Below are 16,470 nucleotides of genomic sequence, written 5' to 3'. Positions count from 1 at the left end.
TTGAAAGCAGGGTCTTCAAGAGATATTTGTACACCCATGTTCATAGCGACACTATTCATAAGAGCTAAATCATGGAGGCAACCCAAGTGTACACGGATGGATGAATAGATAAGCAAAATGTGGTCTATACATACAATGGAATATTATTCAGCCTTAAAACGAAAGGAAGTTCTAACATATGCTACAACAGGGATACACCTTGAGGACATTTTATTAAGTGAAATAAGCTAGCCACAAAAAGACAAACGCTGTATGATTCTACTGACTTGAGGTATTCAGCATAGTAAAAATCACAGAGATAGAAAGTAGAATGGTAGTTGCCAGGGGCTGGGGGAGGGGTAATGGAGAGTCGTTCATAGGGTCCTGAGTTTCAGTTGGAACAGATGAAAAGTTCTATAGATAGATGGGGGTGATAGTTGCGCAGCAATATGAATGTTCTTCATACCACTGAACTGTACACTTGAAAATGGTTAAGACAGTAAATTTTATGTACGTGTATCTTACCACAATAAAAATAATTAAGTAAAAGAACTAGAGGCAAACCATAACTGCAATGCCAGCCGGTCCGAGGTAAGAAAGTTTGCCCGAGGCATGGACAGGAGAGAGGCCACGGAAAAAGCAGCAAGAGGGAAACCTGGGTGTGGGTGAGGGCAGAGCTGGCCTCTGCCACCAAACCTCATTATGTCCTGTCACTTACTCGCTCGAGGGCTGTTTCCTCATCTGTCTAATGGGATTGAAAGAAACCTGCTCTGCTGAACCCATAGGAGATCGCATGTGCAAAGGGCTTGGGAAAGGATAAACAGGCAGCTTGCTGTATTTGAGACAGGGGACAAACGTTGAAAGCCACAGCCGGGGATCTAGTGGAAGGCATTAGATTTATACACCTGGAGAAAGCATTCCTGAAGAACTCTGTGAATAAATGTAGGACAGGAGCGCGAGCTTGAGACAGAGCCTTCCCAGAGGCAGGGACAGGCCTTTGCACAGAGGGCTTTCCCGTGAGGGTCTTCTTGTCCATCCCTCTGCCTCCTCCAGGCCTGTCCTAATCTACAAGCCCCTCAGAGCCCCTGCCCCTGCCCCTGGGGAGCCCCCGGGGCTGCAAGGAGGCCACAGTCACTTGCAGCCATGGAGCCCAAGGCAGTGACAGGAGGATCCAGCCAGGCTGAGCGCAGGGTTCCCCCCCCCGTCCCCCCCCGCCCCGGGGAGGACAAGGAGAGACATGAGCTGGATGGGTAAATCTCGAAAGCTTTCCGGAAGCCTGGCTGAGCCAGCCTGGCGAGGAAATAGCAGGGCCACAGCCCATCACCCACAGTGGCAAAAAGCATGGAACGTTGACACAACCCAGGCCAGGGGTCAAGCCCCACTCTGCTCCTTGCTCTCTGTGCTATCTTAAGCTTTCTAGTTTTCATTTTCTACTCTGGTAAAAACAGGGGTAACATTTGTATCCTTCTCACGGGATTGTTGTAAGGAATACAGGTGAATCTATATACTGTCCCCAGGGCCCCATGAAGTTATCATTATTATTACTTGTACGCTGCTTCCCAAGGCTGGGGGGTGGGGTGGAACAGAGATGAGAACGGAACGATTTAGGGTGTTGCTGGGTCAGGACTGGGCGATGCTGGGGCACCTTCAAGTGTCTGCGGGTGAGGGTGAGGGGACCAGGGGCCTGCCCGGCTAAGGCCTGACCTCCTAAGTCCCAGACATGCCCCTCCCTTCGGTTTGGCTAGGAGCCCCCTCCCACCTATGGGAATCCCAAGCCCGGCATGTTTTTTCCTCTCCCCAAAAATTGCTCTCCTGTCAGTGCCGAGGGGCAGCACCCTGGACTTTACCCTCCCTTTGGGGCTCACAAGTTCCCTGGGCTGTTTGCCCTTAAAGACCCAGGTCCCTCCTCATGGCCCATGGCCAGCCAGGAGAGGAAGCAGCCCCAAGAGGAGGCATTCAAGGGAGCCATCGCCTTCCTCTTTGGGTCTCTTCTTAGCCCCGCCCTGGGCCACCCCTCGGTCCCCACCTCCTACTCAACCCCACACATCTGGGTCTGTTGGTGACCCAACAGGTAATCATTAACCTCAGGGAGAAGTGCTGGCCCTTTAAGGCTGCCCTGGGAAGAGATGACAAAATCACCCCACTGGACTTTGTGCCCTGAGGTGGCTGTAGAAAACAAGGCCTGGGAGCTACGTGCAGCCTGCCCAGGCAGGCCCACAGCCGGGCAGTCCAGCCTGGGGAGCGGCTTTTCCTGGCCCCTTTCCCTTTCCCTCTCTCTCCCCCTGATAAGCTTGCCCTGCCAGTGAATAATGGAGCCAGGCTGTGCACTCGGGTCTCCAGGACTCATACTCTTGGAGATGGGCATCCCTCTGCCCGAATTGTGAGGCTTGGTTCATATCCCACCTTCTTCCAATAGGTGTCTCAGCCTGGATCACCCTTTTGATGTCCATCTGTCACTGTGCGAGAAGGGGAGCCCTGGTAAGGGCCACCCATCTGTGCCCAGCACCCAGCACAGAGCCCAAGGTGCCGACCCAGCAAAGGCACCGGCCTAGCGAAGACAAGGGCAGGTGGTGATCTGTGGGGGAGGAGCCAGGACCCTTGGGTTCTGGACCCAGCTCTGCCCTGAGCCATCAGGGGCCTCGGGAGTGTCTCTGCCCATCTCTGAGCCCAGTGTGTCTGCCTGCAGGCGTTGGGACTTCTCATTGCCAGCCAGTGGCCGTGGCTCTGCAGCCCTCGGGTGGCGATGATGGAGCAGGTGGTGCTGATGCAGGGGATGGCCTCCACCCTCCTCTTCCCTGTGAACCAGGACCACAGGTGGGTCACAGGCATATCTTGGGCTAAACAAGATGGGCAAAAGCTCTCTTAAATGGCTTACACCAGATGTATGGTTGTGTAAGAATCTTTCAGACTTCAGGGAAACTTTCTCTGACAGCCCCAGCATTCGGCCCCAACGCTGAGGCACTGCTCCGGTAAATATCTCACCTCCGTGAATGCTTTGTACCTCCTTGAGGCCGGGAACTGTATCACCTCTGACTCTGAGAGCCAGAGTAAGCCCAGCGCCTGGCACATCAAAGGCCCTGGGCAAATATCTTTTGAGTGAATAAATGAATAAGTGTCAATGGTTTTAAAATATAAGCACTGCATGCAGGGGGAGCCCCAGATCGGAGTGATGATGTGCAGGTTGGGCCAGGCTGGGCCCAAGCTCTTTCATCAAAAAGCTAGGTGAGCTTGAGAAATAATCTGAGCTTCCTGGCCCGACTTTGGCCCAGATTCTACAGGCCAGTTAGTTGGTGAGCATCCATTAGGGGCCACATGGGAGAATCCAAAGACATGGTCTCTGCCTTTGCAGAGCTCACTTGTGGTCGAATGCACCCCTCTGAAATAATCTGAGAGCAACAGCAAGGAGAAGGCAGGATGGGATAGATAGACCAAAGGTAGGAATGGGAGGGTGATAGAACAAGGTGGAAGCAATCCCAGGAGGCTTCCCAGAGGAAGTGAGTTTGGAACTACCGTACAGACCCAGGACATGAGTCTCATTCATCCATTCATCCAACCATTGAAACAGACATAGTTAATAGCCAGGCCCTGATGATATAATAGCAAATGAGCATAGCCCTTACCTCAAGGAGCTTACAGCCTCACTGGGAAGCTGGCATCTAAACTCAGATGACCACACAGTCTGAGATGTGACCTGAGATATAGAGACCATGTACCCGAAACTGGAGGAAGGGGGAGCCTCTTGGGAAGGTCAACTGTGAAGAAATCCCCACCAGTGGATCTGAGCTTCAAAGGGAGCAGGAGACGCAGGTAATGAGAAGGGGCAGGAGGAACCTCGTAAGGCAACAGGTACCTGGCAGGTAAATGAGGTTAATGAGGACCTCCTGTTTCTCCAGGTTCTTGGCGACCCCACCTTTGACCAACAATTTCCTGGCACTGGCTCAGGCTGCCAAGGGGGACAGAGGGGGAGGAAGAGGATGGTAAACAGCAGGTGAGGTCAAAGGTGGCTCTGGAAGGCAAGGGGCACATTCCGAAAAGTCTCCCCAGCCTCAGGCCTGCAGCGGAGCCCAAAGTCCGATAGCAAACCCACACCTGCATTCCAGACATCCAAAGAGGCCATAAATACCTGAGAACCCACCAGAAAGGATGCTTTTGGCTGCCCGGGCATTCCTCCCTTTCCCCACTCCACAGCTCAGTTCCCCTAAGCCCCACTTTCTCCAGGAGGCCCTCTGGACTCACTGGAAGGAGCTGAGGATTCCCCCCCTCCCCGAGCATGACCACCGCCTCCTCTTCTCCCCTCTCTTCACTCCCCTTGGCCCAGACTGGCCGGTGGGAACCCTAGAGAGCTTACCGTATGCAACTCTCCTGGGCAGTGCAAGAAAGCCCTGACATTTCTCAGCCAGCAGCCAGATCTGGGGTCCACTTTGACCCTCACAGGCTGTGTGACCTTGGGCAAGTTACCAAACCTCACCAAACCTTGGTTTTATCATCCGGAAAATGGGGATGCTGACAGGAAACCCCTTCCCAGGGCTTTTGGAAAGAGTAAATGAGAGAAAGTATGTGAAATAAAATTAGGCATTATTGTTCTAAAGGCTGGATGTAACTAGAGTTCACCCAAACTTCTAATGTGACTGATGAAGAAACTGAGGTCCAGAAAAGACCTGAAAAAATGGAAGGACTGGGTATTCTCCCCTCCCCCTCTTTCTCCTATGATTCATCTTCTTAGTTCAGCCTGGCCTTCTAAACATGGGTTCCTAAACTTTAGGGGCACAAGTTCCTTAGAGAAAGCAATGAAAGCAAGGACTTTCTCTCCCCAAAAGGCATTCATCGACATACCCCCAACTCTGTGCAGGTAGTTACAGGGGATTCATTGCCCCAGATTGGAGATCCTTGCTCTATTACAGAGCAGAAAAAGAGAGGCTGTCACAGTCCCCAGGGAAGCAGGAAATGACAAGGGGCAAATCCTGAACTTTGGGGAGCAAACCTCACCCAAGGGTCCCCCAAAGCTGATCCTCAAGGCGCTGGGGAGAAAGTCCTGCCTGAGCACCCCTCCAAATCGCTCATCACCATGTCCCTTACCCCAACCCACTCATCCCCTCTCAATCCACTAAAACCTCCTGAACTGGTCAATTCTGGTCCTTGAAATTCAAGCCGAATCTCAGAGACCATCTGTGCAAACCTCTTTATCTCTCCAGTGAGGACTACAGACAACAAAATGTATACCCACTTGCTTGAAGTCACCCAGATAATCGGTACAGGGTCCAGGCTGCCTTAACCAACTCAGTCCCACAGGCAGGCGTCAAGGACCTACTCTGGGTTCTGTGCCCTGCTGGCAGGGGTGGGGCAGCCAAGAATTGATGAGTTGTGACTGGATTGGCCAAGCAGGCCTAAAATCCTTGGAATGAGAGTGCAAACAGGTTACCAGGCTCCTGATTGTGTAAGAGAGCTTGCAAAATCTCTAGCAGTTCAGCAGAGGCAGAGTTGGAGCATTCATCCATTCGACAAATATGTATTGGACCCCAAGCACTAGACATGAACATACAGCGGTAAATCACCTGGACAAGGTTCCTGTTTTCCTGGAATCCTAGAGAGGGACAAAGATGATAAACAAGTAAACACATCAAATTAATTCAACTAGAGATAAATGCTATAGAGAAAGTAAATACAGTGAGAGTTGAACAGCTCAGCAATGTAATTTACATTGTGGGGGGAGGGGTGTTCAAGGAAGGCATCTTGGAGGAGGTGACATTGATCTGAGTCCCGAAAGGTGAGGAGAAGGCATCCACACAAAGGTGTGGAACCAGAATGTTCCAGAAGGAAGGAACAGCAAGAGCAAAGTCCCTAAGGCAGACATGAATCTGATATGTTCAGGAACAGAGAGGTCAGTGTGTGCAGGGGGTGAGGGGCCCTCTGGGGGAGGTTGTCAGGAGGCAGATGAGGAGGATAGACTTTATGTGCACAGGGAGGGTTTAAGCAGAAACAGCATGATGCCATGTGTGTGGTGTCAAAGCTCATCCTGGCTGCTGGGAGGGACAAGAATTGGAGGGGCTGGAGGGGGACCAAGAAAGCCATGGACCCAGGCCAGATGGTGGGAAAGGGGGAGCAAGGGATGGAAATATCTTTGAAGTAGAACAGGCCCCAGGGTTGCTGATGGATTTGGATGTGGGAGATAAAGCAAAAGCGCTGATCAAATATGAATGCCAGGCTTCAGGCCTGGGCAATGGCGGTGATGGAGACACCATTTACAGGTACAGAAAGACGTTCCAAGGGAACCAAGAGTTATGAGCTGTAGACCTGGGAAAAAGCTCAATGTCCTTTGCTCACAAAACCTGTCGTGTTTGCAGACGTAGAGAACAAACAAACGTATGGACACCAAGGAGGGAAAGTGGCAGGTGGGGTGGCGGTGGTGGGATGAATTGGGAGATTGGGATTAACATATATACACTAATATGTATAAAATAGCTAATAAGCACCTGCTGTATAAAAAATCAATAAAATTCAGAAAAAAACCTGTCCCGTTTGAATGTGCTTTATAACAGTGTGTCCACATGACAACAAAAGATAGAGCCTTTTAAAGGATTCAAAGGAGGTTGTGACAGATGGGGGAAGCAGAGGCTGGGCTCTGACAATGGCCAAAAATGTCCAGAAATGTATCAATCATGAGTAGAATTTCAAAATTCCTTTCCTTTTGGGTTTTCCACACAGCGAGGCAGACGGCCAGGCTTCTCCCCTGGGGCCAAAGGAGAGTGGTCAGGGACAGCGGGGCTGGCAGGGAGGCCTCGCGCCCAGCGTTTGTGGTCCTTTAACTCTTGCTCACTCTCTCATCCCATCTTTATATTATGGGAACAGTGACATTGGATTGTGACTTTTTTTTTTAAATAAGAGTTCCTTTTTATTGGAAAAAAAAGTATCAGCTGGAATCATATACAAAACCACACTCTGTGTACCACGTTCTGAGGGAAACGTGGGCATGGACCCTGCAGCCAGAGCTCCCACTGGAAGCCTCCCGGACTACAGGGTTCCACTGACCACTGCCCCTGTGCCTATCACTGCAAACCCCAGAGAAAGACCCAGCAAATTCCTTCCTCCAGGGATTCTAGTTGGGAAACTCAGCCTCTTCCAACTGTGTATCCCACAAGGCCCCACTGAACCCCAAACCCACAGTCTTACCCAGCCACAGTCTCAGGCCCAGGCTCATCCCGGCCTCTCTCCTGGGCCTCTGCTGACCTCGGCCACATCCTTCGTCTTTCTCCCCCATCCCAGTCCCTCCTCCATGTGGTCCTTCTTTCCTTCTGATGAAGCTGTCATATGTCTTCCCTCCTGGCTGGTCTAGCACCAGGCCACCTCCTCTAGAAAGCCCCCAGGGGTTAAGCCTGCTGCCACCACCATCCACCTAGATGTAGGGTTTCCAGCCCTCCTTTCCCTTCTGCTCTGTACGCTGGTGTGTGATGACCCTGGAGAGTGTGTGTGTGAGAGACAAGCCTGGAAGAACACATCCCCTACTTAGGACGGGGGATCTTAAGGGGTCTTGAAGCGACCAGTGAACCCCCTACCACTCTCTTCCTCCAGAATCCCCCCTTTATGAGCCTGCTTCTGGCCCTGCCTCTCACTCTCCCTAGGCTCTGCCTCAGGTCCCTTCCATCGAGCTGACAAATATTTACCAAGTGCCTATTCTTTGCCAAGCACGTGCTGGGAGGGCACCAATGCGTGGGGGCATGGGGAGTAGGTAAGTAGTCGAGATGGAGAAAGACAAAATCTCTCCAACAGGGATGGGTGCTGTTCACTCACTCGACAAATTGAACACCTATGATGTTTTGGGTGCTGTTCCAGAAACTTAAGATATAGCAGCGATCAAAACAAAGATAACTGTCCTTGTGGAACTTAAACGCTAGCGGGGGAGAGAGACAATAGACAAGGCACCTAACGAATAAATACCATTTTATAATGTGAGAAAATTAGAAAGTGGTTGTGCTTAGAAGAAAGAGAGTAGGGTAAGAGAGATGAGGGTGTGGGAAGCATGTTGCCCTTTTAAATAAGACACTCAGGGTAGGCCTCCGTGAGAAGGTGATGTCTGAGCAAAAACTTGAAGAATGTGAGGTAGGGAGTCCTGCAGATATCTGAAGAAAGACTATTCCAGGCAGAGGAGAAAAGCTGTGCAAGGTCCTGGGCAAGGAGCAGGCCTGATATGTTTGAAGAACAGCAAGGAGGCCAGTGGGGTTAAAGCAGTGAGGAGGAGAGGAGCTGAAGGTGGGGCCAGGGAGGAAACCAGACTGGAAAGGGATCCTGTAGCACCTTGAAGGCCATGGTGAGGAATTTGGTTTTTACTCTGAGGAAAATGAAGAGCCATTGCAGGGGTTTGACTCACACTTTCCACATTAAATGGTGTGATTGACAGACAGTGATTGGGGCGGGTGTGTGTGTGCTATTTATTTATTTATTTATTACCTAATGAGGTCAGGGAGTTCTCTCTGAGGAGCAGCATCTAAGCTGGGGGCTGAAGGGTAGAGCGTGGACACGCCCACCCTTCTATCCCCTCCTCTTCCTCAGTCTGTCAACCAGGGAAAAGCCTTCTGTGGTCCAACTACCCCTCCCTCATCCTCTTTCCCTCCCTCCCTCTCCTCTCCCATCCCGTTGCTGACCCTCCTTCCCCTCACCTCTTTTTGTTTTCAGCTTCACCCCAAGGAGATAAGGGCCTCTTCCTTCCCACAGTTCTTAGAATACAGTTGTAAAAAGCAGAAGGAAAGCCTGCAGCAGGCCCTTGGCAGAAGGGAGGGCAGCAGATTACAGTGTCTGGTGCTGGCCGCTCACCCTGTAATCATCAGGGTGTCTCGGGTGCACAGGGACCCTGGGGCATGCGCCTGCCCGGCCAGGACTCCCCAGCCTCAGCCAGCCCCTCCCCAGGCCCCCAACTCAAGCATGGGGGGGGGGCATCTTTTGGGCCCTGGCCTCAGTCCAGCCTTCAAGCCCTGACAGGGCAGAAGCTAAGAGGAACCACCAAGCTTTCAAACACAATCCCTCATGGTACAGAGGGTGAGAAGGAGGCCCTGAGAAAAAATTGTGCAGCTCTAGGTCACATAGTAAGAGTCAAACCCAGGACACTGTCCACACCCCAGACTGTCTCATCCTGCAGCCCAGGCCTTGGGCTCAAGAAGCCAGTCTTTGGCACTCCCTGTCTCAGACAAAGAAGGGAGGGCTGTCATGGGCAGACATCGTGATCTAAGGGCAGGGCAGGGAGGCGCACTGCCGGACACCAGCTCCAAGTGGCTGGGAAAACTCTTTCCCATTGAGAGTGACGCTAACCCCGCAGTTCTGGGAGAACAGGGATGGCTCTGCCCAGCTCTGCTCCCACCCCACTGGAGGAACATGGCCAGCCAGTGGGTTAAAGGCTCAGGAGGAAAAGAAAGCCAATTGGCCCTCTTGTCATCCCCAGCACAGGGGCCTGGGTTCAAGGCCTGAATGAGAGCCTTCTGTCGTCTAGGAAAGGGGACTCGCAGTGTCAGCCTCCTGGGTCATCTGTCTGTCTGAGAACAGGCCCGGCTCTTCTTGGTTGTCACGTGCCACGCGTGGCTGTGGCCTCCAGCACCTGAGTCATCTGTAACTCATTGCCCTCTGCTCTTGGTCTCAAGAGGTCTGGGCCAAGTGGACTTGGCATGGGGATGGTAAGACCTGTCTGGTATCCCTGGTCCAGGCCTGTCCCTCCCCCTCCCTCCACCCTGTTCGGAGATACAGGAAGGGCCAGACCACAGGCAGAGAACACAGTGTGAACACACCTCTGCTCACAGAGGACCCAGAGTGGCTCCTACCAGATCCCTCCCCAGTTCACACACACAGACACACACGCGCACACACACACGCGTGCGCGCGCGCGCACACACACACACACACACACACACACACACACTCACGCACTCATGCTGGGTGGCCCCACATGCCCCAGAGCCTCCCTCTGGCTCAGAGCCTGGGCCTGGGACTTGGGCTCTGCTGTTACTCCCTAGGTGAACTCAGGAAGGATTCCTCCCCTTTCTAGGCCTCAGTTGCCTCCTCTGATTCTGGAACTCCCCGATCTCCAAGATCTCTTCCAGTCTGTAATCTAAGAAGGGACTTTCATGAAGTGATTTCAGACCTGTGGTCAGCCAGCAAAGGGAGAGCTGGGAGGGTGATGGTGGCCACCGCTAAGGGGGGGACTCCTTCCTGGTACCTTCCAGATCCCACCACACCTAAGGCTACAGGCAAGCAAGGGAAGGGATGGTAATGCCCTGGCAGGCTCTTCCCGAACAAGCTGGCTGACGGCCTCCAGGGCCCCTCTGCAGCCGCCATCCCCAGGCCTGGGAAGGAGCCTTTCACAGGGCTCCCCCTCAGACCGGGGCTCCCTGAGGGTGGGGCCGCGCCTCCCCTCAGATCGGAGGCTCCCCGAGGGCGGGGCCGCGCCTCCCCTCAGACCGGGGCTCCCTGAAGAAAGTAAGGCTGTGTCTCCCCCTCAGTTGAGAGCCCCATAGGTCAAGAGCTTTTGGTTCCACTTTTTTTTTCCAAACCAAATCTTCCCCTTCTTGCGTGATCCTGACCCAACACCAGAGCCAGTTCCCGTTTCTGCCGGTTTTATGATACGTGACCTGGATCCCAGGGTGACAGCTCCCACAGGAACAAAGATGAGCAGTGATGTAGCAAATCTGAAGAGCGATCTACCAGGTCTTTTGCATCTTCCACCTGTTTTACCTCAAATCATCCCAGGAATGTGGGTCACACCTAGATCGCATTCCCCAGAGGAAAGACAGGGCAGAGTTTCAGAAAGCCAGGGATTTTCCAGGTCACACAGCATGGGGTCCCTAGCTCCTCACCCTCTATCTGTGGTGTCCACGCACCCAGACCCTGCAACTCCTGCTGACGGCCACCTCTCCCACCCCCAGGAAGGGGTTAATGAGCACTAGGCCTCGCAGGGTGGAGGGCAGTTGGGAAAGTTAGGGAGGGAGCAGTGTTTCTCCACTTGGCCAGAGCTTCAGTTTCCCAACCCAGTGTTACTGTGGGGCAGAGACAGGAGCCAGGCAGGCGGGGCACCACCAGGCTGCAGATCCCAGCACTGTCTCCTGTCTGAGTGGCAGAGGAGCCAGACTAGCCCCTGAGGGCTCTTGGCCCGGAGAGGCCTGGCCTCTGGGGATGGGGACCCAGGCCCAGCTGAGGCTTCTACTTAAGAGAGCAAAAAGGAGCCCCAGAGAGGAGGCTGCTGGCAGGGCTGGTATCCATGAGGTGGAGAAGTAGCGGACACCCTCTTCTGGGTCTCCAGTTGCCCATCCCACAGCCTCCAAGAAATTGCCTTCCCGACATTTTTGTTTTACCATAACCCATGTGAAAAAAGTACATCCTTCATGGGACTCCCTGAACACCTATGCACACACACATACCCCAAGAGTTTCAAGAAACAGTACTTAGCCTTATTACGTGCAAGCTTCTCTGAATATTTTCTACCCTGTTCTCTTTCATATTTTAGAAAAAGCATCCTGCTGGTTGCAAACCATCCCACTGACCTCATGACCCATTGATAGATGACAATTTGCAGTTTGGAAAACACTTCTGTAAGCTCACCAAGCTAGATCCATCGCCATTGCACAGATGGGGACACTGAGGCCCAGAGGGGAACCAAAGCCTTCCCAAGGTCACCGGGCTGGTCAATGACGGAGCCCCAGCCGGAGTTCAGGTGGCTCCCAGGGAAGATTTTCCTCTGTAAGTTTCCAGAGCCTGGGGGACTTCTTGAGACAGCTGCCTGCAGAAACAAGGCCGGGGGCAGGCAGGATTCCCGCTGGCAGACCATCAGAAAAGATGAGATAGACGTTTGCTAACCAGCAGGCTCCCCTAGACCTCCCCCAGGTCACAGCGCTCAAGGCCATATTGAGCCTATGTAAAGGTCGGGCTTGCCGGGTTGAGGGGTGGGTGGCGGTGGGCAGAATTCAGTGCCTCTAGAAAGGTCCCAGAGACGCGGGAGAGGGGAAAGGGAGGCTCCCAGTCTGAGGAGGGAGACACAAAGCCCCTCCCTCTGGGAGCCCCCACCTGAGCATGGTGGGGGGCTATCTCTGCTGCGGGCAGAGACTGAGGACCCTATCTCTGAGCGGGGAGACCCTATCTCTGCTGCGGGCAGAGACTGAGGACATATCCAGAATGAGGGCCCGAATTCCATGTCTACACTGGGAACCTCTCTGGCAAAGCAGCGAGAAGGGTGAGGAGGAAGAAGGGAAGCATCGAGGCACCTGAAGGAATCACCTGAATGCAAAGGCCAGCCACTCCCTCCAGGCAGCGTTGCCAGATTAAGTATAGGATGCCCAGTTACATCTGAATTTCAGATAAACAATGAAAGTGAAAATTTAACCTGTATTTTCATTTGCTGTATCTGGCAACCCGCCTCCAGGACTGTCCCTCCTCAGACCCAACGGATCAGGTTGACCAGGGGCCATGAGGCCCACCTGGGACTCACGGCAGGAGAAACTCAGGGCTCTAGGCACCCGGTACTGATCAGGGGATCCCGTCAGCCTCCAGCAGGCAGTCCTCGAAACCCACAGACACTCCCGGCCCGAGCAGCTGCCTCTCCCCCAGCACCCGCGCCCGGAAGTGTGGCTGGGATGGGGAAGGCCCTGGACAGCCTCTGGGGTGGGCATGTGGTGGTGGCCAAGCGAGAGCCAGCAGCTCTCTTTGCCCCTTCTCTGCAGCCCCACCAGGCCAGTCGAGATAAGACGGTCTTCAGGGAAACTGCCTGTTAGGCAAACGCCAACGGCCGGGCCTGGCACACCACCGGCATCTGGAGGCCGTTTCTCTGAAGGCATGGGCCCTGGGGTGCGGGGAGCGTTTTACCAGCCCTGAGTCAAGTTCTCTCCCCCACCCTCCTTCCTCCCTGCACCCCCCAACACGCCACCCACACTTGTGGCTGTCAGTGTGGCCACTGGGGGCAGGCAGTGCCAAGGGTATGGCTGCGGTGGTCCCACTGGCCTCACCGGGAGGGCTTTCCCTGAGCTCCCATAGCCTTTGTGGCCAAAAACGTCCCTTTCCCCAGACCTAGGAGGGGAGCTAAGTGCTGGGTCCCAGGCCCTGCCTGCACCTTATTACTAGGAGGAAAGGAAAAGTTGTTTCTATTTCCCTGTGGGTTTTTACACTGGCTGTTTCCACATTCCACACCAACCAAGGGAATAAACTATCTAAACTGCTGAGCCTTCTTTGGGTACTATAGATCAGCCTCAAGAAAGCAAGCCCAGAGTGGCACCCCAGTCCTCAGGGAGCACCCAGGCTGAAAAGAGGGAATCCATCCCTGCCCTTGGGGACACTGACAGAGTGACGTGACTAATATCCCCTCATTCATTCATTCAACAAGTACTCTATTGATTGAGCCCCTCTTAAGTAGAAATTACTTTATATTCATTACGTAATTTAATCCACAGTAACACCTGGGAGATAGATTTTACCACGCCCACGTGACAGACCACGACAATGAGGCCCAGAGAGGTCAAGCAACTTGCACAGGGTCACAGAGCCAGAGAACACTATCGATGTCAAAAGTACAGCCCAGCTCTGTCTGATCCCAAATCCTCTTCTCCTACACCCTGTGACCAGTCACAACAGCGACAATAGCTGACCCTTTGGAAGAACTCACTACTTGCCAGTCACCGCCCTCAGTCCGTCCACATTTCTCCAGGCCTCAGGTATCATGGTACCTGTTTAACAGACAACAACTGAGTCTCAAAAAAGTAATTTTGCCCCAAAACACGTCTAGAAGTTGTCAGGGTTGGGCCTGTGTTTAGGGTTTGGGTTTTGGACATCAGGGACCCAGAATTACCCGTCGGGGTTTGAACCCAGGCAGTCAGGCCAGGCTAGGCCAGAAGTGACCCAGTGTTATCATTTCTGTGGCTGCCAGATAGCAGGTTATTAATAGCTGCGAGGTGTTTATTATTGCTGAACAGTCAGCAGCTCCCGGAGGGGAGCGCAGGGTCATGGGACTCCAGCCAGGTCAGCCCCTCTCCCACCAGCCCCATGGGGGCTCATCCTGAGAAACGAGATCGCTCAGCTGGGTCCCACAGCCCCGGGAGACCTTACCCAACCAGGCGGCCACCCCGTGACTGGGAATGGTGACCCCTGTCACACTTGTGAGTGTGCGAGCTGTGTGGATGGTTCGTGCGGAAGGAGACCTGTGACCTGGCGTCTTGCTCCGGGTGAGAGGAGGCGGCGAGGGTGTCTGCCAGGGGCTGGCCTCCCCACGGTTCCCAGCCTCAGGGGCCCAGCAGGCCCTGAATCCAAGCCCAGCATCCTCTCTCTTTCTCGAGCTGGACAGAGAGGAGCAAGGGTGGAGCAGCTGGGAGGGAAACCATGGGGAAGGAAGCAGAGACACCTGGGGTGGGGGTGGAGATTCTTCTGGAAGCCAAAAGCAAACAGATATGCAAACACCCTCTCTGAATTATTTCTCCGGAAGCCATCTTCCTGCTACCTCCCTGGGAGATGGCAGCTCCCAGCTCTCAAAGTCCCAGGGAAAGCATTCTTCTCCCTGCCCCATCCCAGAGCCCCGCTCCCACCCCACCTGTACCACAAACCTTTCCCCCAGAGATCCTGGAGCCCTCCTGGGAGGGCTTCTGCGATGGACACTCCTGAGGGCCTGGCTTACCTGAGTCCTTAGCAGGGGAGCAAGGATGTACACTTGCAAAGATGGGTATGAAACCCAGTCATGGTATTTTGGTTTAAAAATTAAAAAGTGAGGAGGGAGAAAAACAACCAAATTATACTAAAGTAAGAGAAGAAAAAGGCATTGACGTGGGCACTAGAAATAACAACATAATTATAGTGACCATTGTGAGCACACCCTACATACCAGGCACTGTACTGGGTACCTTCACACGTCAACATCACTTCCTTCCCTCAAGCTCAAGGGCAGGTATGATTGTCCCCATTTTGGAGGTGAGAAAGTCGAGGCCCAGAGAAGTAATGTGGCCAGCGGCAGACCCAGGATTCCAACCTAGATCTGTCAGAAGTCCTGGCGGGGCTTAGGGCAGCCCAGATCAGGCTCTGCAGAGGCAGCAGGCAGGGTGTTTGAGGAGAAGTCCCTAAGGGCTGGCCTCAAAGGCCATCACCCCACCTCCTGGGGACTTCTGGCCTCCAGATGGCTGCACCCGCTGCAAATGGGGTGGGAAGTGGGGACACGGTATCCCCACAGGGAGCCCAAGGAGGTGATAGAATGGGGTTCTCAGAGGAGACAGGAGGAGCCCCAGGAGGGAGGTACGTGCTGGCATCTGCCCCACTTGGAGCCAGACCTATGGAGCAGCAGGGGATGCGTGGGGAAACATCACGGCCCAGCCACCCTTGGCTCATAACACATAGAGAGAAAAGTCGGGCAGGGACTGCAAACGTGCACTGGGAGGTGAGGGAAGCTTGCAGGCCCCCAAAGGGCTCACCAGGCGCCAATATTCCATGATTCCAAACATCTACAGCAGCCGAATGAAGGCGAGGGGGCGCCTTCCTGAGAATGGCGTCCATCTTAATCAACAGAGAAATGTCTGGTGGCAGGGATTCGTCTCCTCCCTCAAACGAGAAACTCTGGGAAGGCAGGAAGCACCCTGAAAGCAAGGACCATGTCAGCCGCCTCAGACTGGGAGCTCCCTGAGGGTAGTACTTATACTTTCTTCACTAACAGACTCACCACCCAAAGACAAATGCAACCTTTGAAAATCTGTTTCGGCTCTCGGTCCTCTGGTCCTGAGGGGACCCAGGCCCGGCCTTCCTCCTATAGGCCCCTAGGCCTGACGGGTCCTTTTCCTTTGAATCCCTGTTCCCCTCGGTTCTAGCTCATCCACCTTTGGAGTCACTCCCACCTCCTCCTCTGCAGATGCTCAGCCAGGCCCTATCTCTGCCTTGCATTTTCCCTTTCCAGGAAGATTATGAATATTCACTGATTCCTTCCCTGCCCTCCCCTGTTCCCCATGTCCTGATGGATAATGTCCTGTGGATGCAGCTGAATTATCTTCCTCCCAAGAACTCCGAGGCCAACCTGGTGGGGCCTCCCAGAGGTCATCTCGTCTGGCCCCCATCTTTAGGCTAAAGCCAGCCCCGGTAAGTGAGAGCCCATTCTGCACCAGGGCATAGCCCATATGGCTGCTAGTCCATAAATTCTGGAGGTTGCGAGGGCGGAAGGAAGGAAGGAGAGGACAAGATTCCATAGCCCTTTCCTCCAAATCCCTTGTGCTTCTCTCTCTGCCAGCTCTTCTCAGCCTCTAGCCTCTCTCCCTCATGCTATAGATGAGGCCCACTTTCTTTTGGCTCTCCTCATTCTAGAAATTTGGACAATACTTTGTCCTGCCTGGGTCAGCCCTTGCCCTGAGTCTTCCCACCAAGGCAGACTGCTGCTGGTCTCTGACTGCTTTATAAATATCCTTCCTTCCTGGAACCTCCCTCCACCCGCTGAGACCATCATGCTAAGACTTATGGATGGGAAGGGACAAAGGTCCTAGCCCCAAAGAAATGGCCATTTAGTTAGAT

Source organism: Lagenorhynchus albirostris, chromosome 10 (genome assembly GCF_949774975.1).
Source record: "Lagenorhynchus albirostris chromosome 10, mLagAlb1.1, whole genome shotgun sequence".
Taxonomy (NCBI): Eukaryota; Metazoa; Chordata; class Mammalia; order Artiodactyla; family Delphinidae; genus Lagenorhynchus; species Lagenorhynchus albirostris.
This window is presented reverse-complemented; position numbering follows the sequence as displayed.